Genomic DNA, 14,582 nt, shown 5'->3' with positions numbered 1-14,582 from the left:
CTGATCACTACATCTAGATCCAAAAATAATGCACTTGCCATATTGGATATACATATATACAAAAAACAAAGGGAAACTTTTACTTTGTGTTGTACATTCACACTGTGAATTGTGTCTGTTCCTTTCTCTTACACACACAACAGGAAAACATAGGCTCAGAGAGGTCACAGATGGAAAAAATATTTTATGTTATCTGCGCCATCCCCCACAAATGCAAGATATATTCCCTCAGAGAGATAATGGATCACATATTAAACTGCCACACCAGCTTTAATCAAGCCAGTATTTTGATTTTATTTTTTATTCCTCATAATTTTGCTGCAGAAGCAGGCATTTTAGTAAAAAGCAAACAGACTTAAAAACGCTGCAATAGGAGCCAAAATTCATTTCACAGAGAGAGACCTTGGAAAGTTTTTCTTAATTAGTTCATTTCACATAATTAAAGTTCAGATGTAATCTGCATAATGGGATTGATGTTATCCATTCAAAATCATATTACCAGTTTTTTTAACAAAAACAAAAAAATAAATAAAGCAATTTTCTCTAGCCTTTTGCTTTTGCTTTTCTTTTATTCGCTTACTAATTACTCTCCACGAATTAATTATCAATAATTTCCTTTCTGATAAATCAATACCAGAACTGTCATACATATTTATTTCAATTTAATAAGTGAAGTTTAGTGTTTGGGGTAAGAAAGTGCTGGCTGGTGCTTCAGTCTAAAAATTTCGATAATTTAATGGACTAAAAGTCCTTTTGAAACTAGCTGTCATGTGAAAGAGAAAACAGAAAGTAAGTTACAGTATATCATACTCTACTAGTCAATGTGGTGTGATCTGCCCTTTAGTTAATTACTATGACTCTTCAAAGGAAAAAAAGAAAGAAATCAGAAGCGTAGATGCAGGCTTGGCATTATGTTTTCAAGAAACTGGAAAATCTCAGCTGATTCAAAACTGAAAAGACAGTCGCTTCTTTGACCTTTTGAAACTTCTAACTGCTATGCTTAACTCCATTGATTTAAATGACTAAGCAGCTCAGATGCACAGCTCCAGAACCAAGTATGAGGTCATTATGCTCTTACCATCAATTGTATTGATGTAGTCCTTCAAAAGTTCAAAAACATAAAGATCTTTTTGTGGAATAAAATATGCTGGGCTTTTTTTAAGTCTATCATATGACTGGAGAACAAGTAACAGCAATAGTTGCACTGTGCAGTTTTATCTTCTCTTTAAAGTTTTTTACTGCTATTTTATTTTACGTGCCCTCTTCTCCATATGGACTACAATTACAATTAGAAATGGGAAAAACCTCAAAAGATTTTGAATTTGGTTTTGATTTGAATAGCACCTAAACTGTAAATATTCTTCCACACCTACCCAGGCATCCTGAGTCTGCAAAGTATAGCTAATAATCTTATGAAAACAGATTTTCTCATGATATTTTGGTTCCTCCTTTTTCTGATCAGGCAGGAAATACTTCAATTGCAATTCTGTCATGGTAAGCCTGTTTGGAAACAGAAGTATAAAATAATGGCCAACATTTCTAAAAGGTTCAGCTCAGATTTGGTTCCAGAAATGGGCTGAGGCTTGAGGATTGGGAGGATTTTCTATATTTTTTGCACTGGTGGATCACCCATCCCTAAATAAAATCCAAATCAAACCTTGAGAAGCAATAGTCATATTTCACAGGAGAGTTTCCTCTTCCTGAAAATTAATTCCTTAAATGGACATGGCCTTCATCTCTCAGTTGCATAATCCTTCTCTTGCTCACCTTTAAAATAATATTTTTATTGTTTCAGCATTGTACAGTTTCATTAGCACCATCTCAGCTTTCTTCTATTCTCTTGCTTGGTTATATATGAATGGCATGACCATCCAAAGACAAAAACTGGCCTCTGAGACTGCCCATGTTATATGTACCACAGAAATCGATTTATGGGTTATAAGGAAAGCTATAATGTGCACACATCACTAAAAATTTACAGAGAGGCAAAGGGTAGCTGTTAGGGTCATACATGCAATTCCTACATGGCTGGTAGTTTGACCTACCAGGGCTTCTGAAGGTTTTGGCCATTTAGTAAGCACAAGTGCAGACCACTCTCAAAATTTGCACAACATTCTATGCTACAGATCTGTATTTACCACACCACTAATTGGAGTCAAATTATGAACCCCTACCTCATATGCTGACCACTTACTCACACAGATAGCTTACAGACCTATTCATGTGAATAAGTGCTCATCAGTATAAGTAATGGATTCACAATCTAGCTCTCAGTAAGAAAGAAAGAAAGAAAGAAAGAAAGAAAGAAAGAAAGAAAGAAAGAAAGAAGTCACAATTATGTCAGTTAGATCAGACACATGATTGACTTTGAAATTATATTAAAAAACCCATTATATTTTATGTGCTCTAAAATCTGAAGGCTATATTATACCACACTTACTTACTTTATGCAGCACTTTACAACTTGAGTAGCCCCATTGAAATTGAGGAATAAGGTATTCTTTAAGGAGAGCAAGGGTGCAGAATCTGTCCCATGGTTTTTATAGATAGATAGATAGGTAGATAGATAGATACAATTTACTGCATATGAAGAATGATATATTGACAGCTAAATTCAAAGTAATTTTCTGATCTTCCATTGAATAATCAGAAGCATTTCAAGCTTTCAGTTCTGCGCTACCAATGTCACAAATCCATGTCCTGGAAGGATCACCTCTAGGGGGAAATATGCAATCTTCATGTCCATGATGTTCTTAACCTCTTTGCTGAGCGATACAGTTAGTGCCAGAAGCAGGTGTGTATTTTCCACTAAAAAGTGAATTGAGACCACCAGTTCATGTCAAATAAACCACCAAAGAGTCATCAAATAGTAATGACCACGTTAGGTCATTTTATCAAGTTAGGCTATATTTGAACCAGCCAGTCTAGAGATGCAATGTTCCATACTCTCTTTATAAAATGCCTCAAGGCTGTTAACCCCCATACCATTACTTTGTAAAGATGTATGATTCAAAAAAATCAAACTGCCAGTGTTCTTTGGTTTAATTTTTATTTTAAGGAAACAAGACTTGGCTCTCATTCTGTGAAACACAAAAATTTCTATATGGTTTCCTAAAACTTATCAAAAGAATTTAGGCTTAGATAATTCACAATGACCATTGTCAAAGACTTACCCAACATGGACATCAGAAGACACTGAAACTTATGAGGATTGAAAAGAGTGGTCCATTCAGGGCTAGCAAAGAAATTTCATGCCAGATAGTCTCCATAATGAAAATATCAGAAGAAAGGATTAAGGTGTCACAAAGCCTACAGGAAATCAATTCCTGAACGAAGAGCAGCTGACTCAAACTCAACCTAAGCAAGACCAAAGTGATGCTGGTAGGCGATGGGAAATGCTTTGAAGAACTAGTCAAGACACTTCTGTCTACCTCCTCTCCATCCCCTTCATTAAAGGCATCCAGTGTCACAGTGATTTCTACTTCTACAGTGACCCATGAATTCATTACCTCCAGACTGAATAACTGTAATTCACTAAGGCTGAATGTGCAAAGACTCCAGCTGGGACAAATGCCTGACTCCTCTAGGATTTAGACCACTGTGAGTATATCCACCCTGTTCTCTGGTCCCTCCACTGGTTCTCAGTTCACTTCAATTACCATTTTTAGTCCTGGGTTCTAATGCTCAAAGCAATTAATGGCTCAATTCTCAGCTACATTAGGGACCACATCCCCACCCAGGAATCAACAAGACAGATACATTCCTTTAGGATGATGAAGATCACAGAACCCACAATGAAGCACATGAGCACTGGGAACAAGGCATTCTCAGCTGAGGGATCCAGCTGTGCACAAACTTCCAGAGGAGTTCAGATGAATCCAGATTCAGAGCAACTTTAGGAAACACTAAAAAAATCTCTCTCTTTGATAATTTTCCCCCACTATAACCAGAATGACTTTGATGAGGGGATGGATTGCAGCATGGGTTTACCTAGGTAAATCATGCCACAGTACCCTGATTTCCTTCTTGGAGAAAATAACTGATTTTTTTTTAGAAAAAGAAATTCAATAGATCCTAATATACCTGGCCTTTAGTAAAACATTTGACATGGTACCACATGGTACCATAGAAATGATTAGTTAAAGTACTAATCCCCATCTTCTCTACAAGAATTGTAAGGTGGATAAGGAGAGAGGGCAACTGGTTGTTCTGAAAGGTGCACTATTGGCTGGAGGGATGTTACTTGTGTTGTTCCTTAAGGTCTTGGGATCAAACTTATTCAATATTTTTATTAACCTTAGGACAAAAAAAAAAAGCAGGAGTGGGCTAAAGAAATTTGCTGATGATACGAAGTTGGGAGTCACTGCCAAGACAGAGGAGGACCGGAATATTATTCAGGACAATCTGGATGACCTTGAAGACTCGAGTAATACAAGTAGAATGAAATTCAATAGTACAAAGTTATATTAATGCAGTTAACATGCAGTTAAGGTCTAATAATAAGAATCTCTGCTACAAGCTGAGCACTCATCAGTTGGAAGTGACAGAAGAGAAGAGAAACCTGAGTGTGTTGGTCTATCACGGGATAACTATGGAGCCACCAGTGTGATGCGGCTGCAAAAAAGGGCAAATGCAGTCCTAGAATGTATCAGGCAAGGCATTTTCACTAGTGATAGAGGAGTATTAATGCCATTAAACAAGACAATGGTAAGACCTCATTTTGAACAGTGGGTACAATTCCGGTCACCTATGTTCAAGAAAAATGAATGCAAACTGAAACAGGTGCAGAGAAGAGATACAAGGCTGATCAGGGGAGTTGACGACCTATCCAGTGCTTAATTTGTGCCAGGGCTTACCAGGGCTGAGCCCTGGCACTTCTAGAGTTGGCAGTTCATAGCCCCAGAACCTCTGGGATTGTCGCATCAGTTATGAAAGTAAAAAAGTTGCTTGAGCCCCAGCACCTCCTTCATTACAAATTAAGCCCTGGGCCTATCTTATGAGAAGAGACTGGAAGAGCTACTTGTTTAGCCTAGCAAAAAGAAGGCTGAGAGGGGACTCGATTGCTTTCTATAAATATATCAAGGGATTAAAAAGCAGGAAGTGTGAAGAGTTATATAAGCTAAAAGATAATGTTGGCACAAGAACAAATGTCTATAAACTGGCTACGAACAAATTGAGGTTGGAAATTAGAAGAAGGTTTCTAACCTTCAAAGGAGTGATGTTCTGGAACAGCCTCCCAGTAGGAGTTGTGGGGCAAACAACTTAATTAATTTTAAGAGAGAGCTTGACAAATTTATGAGTGTGATTGTATGAGGGGGTTGCTTGTGTAAGGGGCAGGGCTTAGCAGGCCAGGGACTCATTTCCAGTGTATGTCGTATGTTCCTAAAACCTCATGCTGCTTCTTCTGGCCACCTGCAGGGGCGGAAAGGGATTCCCCCCTCAATGTGTTCTGGGTTGTGTTTTTTCCTGGTCTCCTTCCTCTTAAACATCAGAGATGGCCACAGCTAGAGCTGGGAAACTGGATTTGGTGGGCTGAGGTCATGCTCTGAGGTGACGCCGAGAATTCTCTTTCTCAGGGGTTTGGCTGGCTGGTCCTTGCCCACATACTCAGTGTCTGACTGATCATCATATGTGGGGTCAGGAAGTAGTTTTTTCCGAGGCCATATTGGCAGTGAGCTGGGGGGAGGAGTGGAATTCTCTTTCCTCTGCAGCATGGGGTGCAGGTCACTTGCCAGGATTATCTGGGTACATCTAACTTAATCATTTCCCAGCCATTGCAGGGACCTTGGGCACTGGTGCACCTCGGTCCCTCCTATTCCTTTCCTGTGGCACATAATAGTCAAGTCTCCTATCAGCTATAATTTAGGTTATTGGGTTTGGTGTATGGTTTCCAAATGGCGTTGGTAACCTGTGATATACATGAGGTCAGACTAGATGATCTAGTAGTCATTTCTGGCCTTAAACTCTATGACAATATTAACTACCTCCTTACTTCCATTCCCTCTCCCCCCACACACACATTGCAAAAAGCATGATCAAACAAAGGAGAGCTTTCTGGAAATTAGAAAAACCTGAAATATTTTAAAGTTATATATATATAAAACTATATATATATATAACTATACTATATATATAAAACTATATATATATATATAAAACTATATATATATATATATATATATATATATATATATATATATATATATATATATATATATATATATATATATATATATATATATATATATATATATATAACTATATATAGATGTGTGTGTGTATATGTACATACATGTGCATGTATATATAAAATTTGCTTTCAGTGATTTGGTGCCAATTTTAATCATGGACTTTGATGATATTTTCCACTTTTGGAAACTGGAAAAACAGAATTCTTTTTCTTATTTAACTTTTCAAACAGTTGCCAGGAGTATCCGTACTCTGTCAGTTCATTCCTCATGCTTATTATATAGTACTCTGAACTGAAGATGTTCAACAAAACCTAAAGGAATAATTCAGAAACACAGCACATTAATAATAATGGTACTTAGTTCTTACATAGCACTTTCATCAGCAGCTCTCAAAGCACTTTAGGTCATTATCCCCATTACACAGATGGGGAAGCTTATGTACAGAGAGGCACAGTGACTTGCTTAAGGTCACCCAGCGGGCAGTGGCACAGCTAGGATTCAGCTCTTCTGAATCCCAGCTCAGAACTCTATCTACTACGCTTTAAGAATAAACCAACTTACATTAAGGTCAAAGGAAGCTTTTACATTGACTATAACAGAAGCTGAATTAGTCCCAAACTAACCTTTAAATTAAGACTAACTATCCTTGAACACTCATTAATCTTGGTGTATTTTTTTCCTTTGCTGGTGCTTTGAAAGTTGAGGCATAGTTCTTAAACATGTTTTTTCATTCAATATCTTATGGGGGAAAGCATGAAGTGAAGTGTGTGAAGCAAGTGCAAACAGGCACCCAAAATATTTTAGCTGGTGTTACTAATAAAAACTTGCAAGTGAAGTGACAGTGCTGGCAGATACAACTTCTAGGAGATTTATATAAAGTTTGCTCTAGGGAAAAGAGCATAAGGGTTACCTTTTAAAAACAAACCACCACCTTAAAAAACCCTTCAGCCAGGGGGTGGAAAGTGAATAAAGCTCCAAACGAGAAGCCATGTGAGCAATGTGTCCATTATTAACCCATTATTCCTTGGATTTGCTGGTAAGTAATTTGGCTGACTGCATCTGTTCCAGGACATTAGTTTTGCATTTTTCTTGGTAAAACACTAGAGTAACAAGTAGCAGAGATGGTATTGCAACAAAAACAGGTCAATTGTTTCAATAAAATGGATAATAAGAAAAGAAACAATGCAAAGACTCTCAGGCTACTCTTTATGATTTTTTTTAAAAAGTAATAACTGATCTAAGGCACTTCGGGTAGTTTGGGGTAAGCTAGAGCTATGTTGCTGAAACTGTAGTGAACGTTTGAGCAATGCCCTGGTAGGCTTAGTTTGTATTCTGAAGCTAAGGGCTAGATTCACAAGCTGATGTAAATCATCATAGCTCCATTGACTTTCACAGAGCTACACTAACTTACGTCAGCTGAGGATCTGGCCCTAAATGTGTCTATTACACACACACAATGTAAAGTAAACCAAATAAATGCAGTAATTCACCCTATGAAGCCATAGGGGAAATTTAAAGTGCAGAAATACATTGAAAAGTGACTTTATAAAAATGGTATCATGAGGCTTCACATTTATTGTATCCCAATGATTTGCACAATACATTTATTCAGTATACAAGTAAAAATATGTTTTCCCCTAAATGCCAGCCATGTACATTTATCATGGAATCTGAAAATCAAGCTAGGTTCTTTATGGCCCATACATCACAAACAGTAATAAAGATTCTGCAGGACAAACGATGCCCTCATTTATACCTCTGCAATCCTATTACCTTAAGTGGAATTGCACAGGTATAATGGAGGGGATAGCAGAAGACAATGTTGTTGGTACGAGTTGTCCTTCAAATGGAAAATATATCTGTTGATTCTGTGTGAGCCGGAATGGAATCTGGTTCATTCTTCTATGTACGACACTAAAAAATCAAATATTATTCTTCGTATATAATGCTTTAAAAGGAAGTGTCATTGTCTCAGTCTGTAAAAGAGGGAATTAGAGACACAGAGAGGTGAAGTGACTTGCCCAAGGTTGCCAGCAGACCAGTGGCAGAGTTGAGAAGAATGCCCACATCTCCAGACTCCCAGATTGGTGCTCTATCCGCTAGGCTCCCAGGTAAAATATTACTTTTATGTCTGACTTTATATTCAGCAGAGAAGGCTCTGAATACAAATGGGGAGACGATATGCTGAAGAAGTCGTCATTTTTACACGGTTGCTTTTCAGAGTACAGCCACGTTTAAAATTCTTGACTTTGTGAGCATCGACCAAGCAGCTAAAATCAAAGTCTATGTTCATAATGAGCCTTCATCATTCATGATGTTGTTATAATCTGAACATGGATTATTGGGAGGCAAGGAGTGATTGAAGCTTGATCTATGACTGCATTTAGCGATAGGTGGCAGAAGAGAGAAAGGGGCATTAAGTATTTCCGTTAATGAAAATGCCTGCAGAAGTGGGGATTTATGCTCCAAATTGTTGAAAAAGTAGGAGTCACTGTATGGAAGAAATGCTGGAAATTACAGCAGGTTTATATTCAGTTGTGCCTGCAGTGATAAAAAGCTGCCAAAACAATGCCAAACCCCAAAACCCTAAAAAAACGAAGATAAACCCATTACACCTACCAGATTTGTTTTGGTTCACTGAAATGCACCTCACATAGTATGTGAGTGCACCTGGCACCACCCACGCTGTCAAAGTATTGAAACTCACTAGAAACCTCTGCAGAATTGCTACAAAGGGGAGGTTTCGTACAAGGTTCAATATTCTGTCAGACCACAAGAACAGAGCTAGTAGGCAGCAGAGATGGAAATTGCAATAACACAGGTCCAGTTGTATCACTTGCCTGGCCATGAGCCAAAATAAAATACATCATCCTAACTTTGTTATTGGGGACTTGCTGGACTTAGAACATCAGTGGGATTTTTAACATAGACTCATAGACTTTAAGGTCAGGATGGACCATTGTGAGCATCTAGCCTAACCTCCTGCACATTGCAGGCGACAGAACCTTACCCACTCCTGAAATAGACCCCTAACTTCTGGCTGAGTTACTGAAGTTCTCAAATCATGGTTTAAAGACTTCAAGTTACAGAGAATCTACCATTTACTCTTGTTTAAACCTGCAAGTGACCTGTGCCCCATGCTGCAGAGGAAGGCAAAAAAAAAACCCACAAAAACCCAGGGTCTCTGCCAATCTGACCAAGGGAAAAATTCCTTCCCAATCCCAAATATGGCACTCGGTTTATTCATGTGGGCAAGACCCTCCAGACAGGTACATGGGAAAGAATTCTCTGTAGTATCAACTTTGAACTACATCTGACACTGACAATGCAAAAATGATGTTTGGCTCTAGGCAACTCTGGAGCTTTTGTAGGCAACTAAAACATTGCTTATCCAAAGACTAGCTGAATTTTCTTTACCTCTGGGTCTGAAAAAGCAGGCTGAAAATCTTACAAGAACAAATACTCAAAGTATTTCAACATGTGGGGTTCCAGCTCTGGAGAGGAACGAACAAAAAAATGGAGAAACTTTACTGCAAATTTCAGAACATGTAAGTAGTACTAGTTTAAGTTTCATTCTAGAAATGAACAAAGGGCTGGGGCATTTATCTGGACCCAATGACACAGCTGGGTGAGTCAAGAAGTAAGAGAATGAAATTAGCTCCACCCATCCTTCCTGCCTTCTAACAGTTTTAAACAAACAAACAAACAACATGAAAAGAGTACAATGGATTTAGGAGGGTGAGGCTATAGGATAAATTGTGGCCACATCCAGAGGCACAACCTACAGACCTGCTCATAGCTTTTTTTTTTTTTTTTTTTTTTTGCCTCTACCAATACTAAACATATTGTATGAGAAATAAAAGTGAAGGGTGAGATACCACAGAAGAATCTTAACAGCGTAGACAGAATAAATTCATTTTCAACCCCATCTAAGCCAAGGAGGAATAAAAAGGAGCAAGCGAGAGAAAGAGAAATGTCCTAGGAGAGAAAAATCACACTAAAACATCTAGAGAAGTTCTGAAGAAACAAAATGAAAAACATTTTCATTAAAGCTAATAGTGACAATGTACTGTATTGAGTCTTGGTTCTACTACAAGAGCATCATGTATTTGAACCTGTTTCCACATTCGCACAGAAAATATCCCCAAGGACATTTGCTTTATCTGGAGGAAAACTGTAATCTTCCTCCAGACTCAACATGTCTCTATCTTCTGAAAGCCATTAAGCACTTAAACACCATCTGTGAGCAGTGCATTCAGCGGTAATACACCAATTTGAACTAACAGGTTAACTCTGTGGGGAACATTGCAGTGGACAGCAATGTAGCACCCCAGGAGGAGGCAGCCTTGTCCTATTCAGCCATAAAGAGCACTGCACCTTGAATGAATCTCATCTCTGTGAAGAGAGCCCGAAGATGGCCCATGTACCACATAGCCCAATCAGAGAGCTTAAGTGGGATGGGATGCAGATGTAACAGCTAGAGGTGGGCAAATAATGGATTTTTTGGTTCAATGCCAATTCTGAAGAATCAAAATCAAAATATAGTTTTTGGTAAAATAGAAATAGTCATTGGGCTAGGGCATAAAAATGAATCTAGAGCCTGGTAGGAAGGCTCTTTGGAGTTTCTTTGGAGGGTCACTCTTTGTAACCCTCATTCACACATCTTCTTATTTCTCTATCTATTGTTTGCAGTGTTACAAATAATAATGTAGATCTGGGTTCTACAAATCCCAGCACCTGCCACAAGACAACACTGTCCTTTCATACCCATCTCTCTGATGGGTTCCATGACTATCCAATAAAAACACCCTCTCCCACCCACCATGACCAGACCTAAGTAGACAAAATAGAGTGTGGGAGAGCAATACAACAAATAAACAGTATGATCAAGGTAATACCTTGGCCATTTCATTTTGCCTATTATTTTTATTAACTGTCCTTGTCTATTCATTAATTTTCTTCATATGAATGTACATATTTGCATGTGCACAAGGGTATGAACAGATGTTGGTTATTTGCAATCGATTATTCAATATTTGTCATACATTATCTTCCTTTTCTAAAAATAAAAACAAAACAAGAGTTTCAGTTGTCCAATCAGGAAACAGAAAAAAAATACCATGTGACTAATTTAACTAGTCAGATGCCACTAATATTAAATTGCAAGTAGACAAAGTGAAAAGCTTAAAAATAACCCCTGAGGCTGAAAGTTGTTCATAGCAAAACTGTTCATGAAGCCATGATGATTAGTGAATACTCTTGTAAACATCAACAATTCACATATAGAATAAGAGCTAAATTTGTTGGAAAATTTATTCATGGATAATTTGACCTACTCTAGTTGTACCCAAGCTTTTTGGGAGCTCTTCCTCACATTTCCGATGAAGAGGAGACATCCCAAGGTTTGGCACTATTAGTTATGTGCTAACTCACAATATTGTGTAAATAAACTTCTTTGCTCATTATATGAAGAAAGGATATAAACATATTTTAGGACAAAGTAAGCAAATCTTTGCAACACCTCAAAAAAAATCATGAATTTTTCTGTGTGTTACAAAGAGCTGCTCAGAATATAACACACAAGGATACTATTATATTTAAAATAGCATTAAAGAATTATCAAGAAGAGCATCTTATAGGTACTGTACAAACATTTAAAATGCAACAAAATCATGGCAAATAGAGCTACAGAAATTGTTCAAACAAAATACTTACAAAAAACAACACCTCCTTGTAAACTCCACTAAAACTGTGGGGGGAGGGGGAAAATCCTTATAATTTAGCAACACAAAAGTATTACATAATAGTATTAATTTTATTGATTGATTGATTGATTGCTTTTCAACACAATACTGTGTTGTTATATTTAGCCATCTGTTTTAGAATGTAATTTGTGTTGCTGGTTCTGGAAAAAATCCAGACATAAAAGAACTAATTTAATTCCTTTTGAGCTCTCTTTGATTCAAAACTATTTGTTTTAAAATGTCCCAGAATCTGACTTGAAATCCACCTTGAACTATGTGCACTTTAACTAACTCTCTCCCCAAGGCAAAATGATCCCATATTCAGGCAGAGCTTTATCCCAGTCTTCTAAAGGACTTACACAGAATGTACCTGATATAACTGGACCAGAATGTCAACCATGATAGAAATTATGATCAAGACATGGAGGATACATAATGAGAACCTTATCTATTTTTCAGTGGACTGCTATTGGTAGAGAGTACCTTTAGGGGGTTGTTTACAAAAATCAGGTCTCCTGTATTTAAAAAAAAAAATGTGTAAGTCCTTGTGCAGCGTTCTCTTTGTTTGCTTGTTACATTACATGTCATAATGGATACCAACTGTGTTTAAGGTGTTCAAATAGTATTATAATAGGCTGCTTGGCTGCCTTTGGAATGTGGCTTTTCAAATTTTCTTTCAACAGAAAAACATGGTCTTAGTCTTCTGCTTCCATTGTATTAAATAGAAATTTAAAAATTACTACAGCTATTACCTCTGAAATAAATATCTGAGCACTGGCTGCATAGGGGATTGGAGATATATTCTGTTATTATATGCAGTCTCTCTATAATATTCTCTTCTTTCCTCTAGTGCCTATAATTGTATCTGTGGCCCAGCAAGACTAGTGCAGGCTTTTCTTTTTGTTGGTGCCAGCTATTGATCTGGTGACATGATCCTTCATCTCATATTTCCCTCCCAAAGGGGACGCTCACAATGAAAAGCAAATCTTTTTGTATAGTGTGACAAGACCCTGAAACCTGCTGCTTATTACAGCACAGCATTGGGAGGTAATATCCAACTCACTAACAATGTCAGAAAACAAGCTCAAGTGAGGCATGCATCATCATCTTGCTTGTGGAAACATTATTTTGTAACAGTGAAAATGTAAAAAGCAAAACCTGTTGCATGTGTTTAATGTGTTCTAGAGAAAATTGTGTGCTGTGTTTATGTTATGCTTTGGGGGTATTTCCTCATATATATGAAAAAATACTGGTTGCCTCATCTTTTTCCTTTATCCTCCCACACTTTCAGGTGCAGAGGGCATCCACCAGTTTCTGCCATTTATTTCAGTCTTGTGCTGGTCTGTTCTGGCTACTGAGTGTCATGTTGATGGATTTGGCTTCTTTATTGTTCTATGTAATGTTTCTTTAGGTCATCCTCTTCTTCTCTTTTCACACAGAGTTCGTATTATCACTTGACATGGAAGGCGTACTGGGTGGCATCCTTAAAACATATCCTAAATATGAGTTGTGCTTAAATTCCTTTTTACCAGAGCCAAAGTGAAAAACAACATCAAGATGAAAAAGACGTGTACAGAAAGCTCACAGGACAGAGGAGCAGCTGGGGCTTATTGGAAGGTTTGCGGTAGAAAAAGGAGACAGAGGCCAACCGACAGGTCACCAAAAGGAAAAGGGTGAACCATATTCATGTTTGCACTCAGTGAGAAAAGTATCCCTTTTCTGAAATTATCCAAACAACATAAGTTGGATAGGGGTCACAGTTGGGCAAAGGTTTAAGCTGGATCTCATTTTTGCAAGACTGGTTTAGCCAGCCCTAATGATTGTGTCTTTTCTGACTCCAAAGAGTGTTAGATAGTGAGACATCCCGGCCCCCTCCAGAAAAGAGACAGCATAACTCAAGAGAAACAAAGGAGCTAGGTTTAATAAAGTTCCTACTATGATTATTAGTGTTTAGGGCTAGGGGTTGTCAGTCAAAGATGGCAAGGTTAATGAAGGGACCACCTTACAGGTGTGGAAAGGTGGTGCTTAGAAAGGACAGATTACTTAAAAATGCAAATATACCTTCAAGTTTTCTGATCTGATTCATAGCCCATTAAAATTAATGAGAGTTTATTAGTTTCAATTGGTTTTGTATCAGGCTTCTCATGCAGGATTTTAGGAATCTGCTTGTGACTCAGAAATAACAGGAGCAGGTACTGAAGTGAAGCACTTGTATGGCATAATATACTTAAATATAGCTACGGAACTTTACATTTGCAACTCTGGCTAAAAGAAAATTTTACTCAAGGGTAAACAAGGAGTTTGGAATATTGGTAAACATGTCATTTAACAAACTCCTGTAATTCAGAGAAAGAAATTGGCTAAACTATCCATCTGTAAAAAAGTTTTCATCTAAAGAGGTAACATCTAAAGCAGATTCAATCCTGAGTGTACATCCATATAGAAACAAATAAATAAAAAAACAAACATCCCTTGGCTGAAGCCCCCGAAGTGGAAGGATCATTGGAAAGCTGAATAACTGCAGCTGGGCAAAGCAAAAAAGCTTTTTGTTGCCCTACTGCATCTGAGAAACCGTGGTGGTGTTTATTTCATTCATCCTGCAAACTTCGATTTTTTTCTATTTTTGTTTGTGTGTGTGTGTGTGTGT

The 14,582-nt window shown here is 37.7% G+C and overlaps 1 protein-coding gene across 1 annotated transcript in view; it reads right to left on the bottom strand.

The window, feature by feature from the left end:
- Positions 1-14,582, bottom strand: part of LOC128831272 (uncharacterized) — a 167,654-nt gene that overhangs the window by 22,169 nt on the left and 130,903 nt on the right. The window lies entirely within an intron of this gene.

The sequence above is a fragment of the Malaclemys terrapin genome, chromosome 2 (genome assembly GCF_027887155.1).
Source record: "Malaclemys terrapin pileata isolate rMalTer1 chromosome 2, rMalTer1.hap1, whole genome shotgun sequence".
In the NCBI taxonomy this organism is placed as follows: domain Eukaryota; kingdom Metazoa; phylum Chordata; order Testudines; family Emydidae; genus Malaclemys; species Malaclemys terrapin.
Note: the sequence above shows the minus strand (reverse complement) of the source record. Positions and strands in the feature narration are given on the sequence as shown.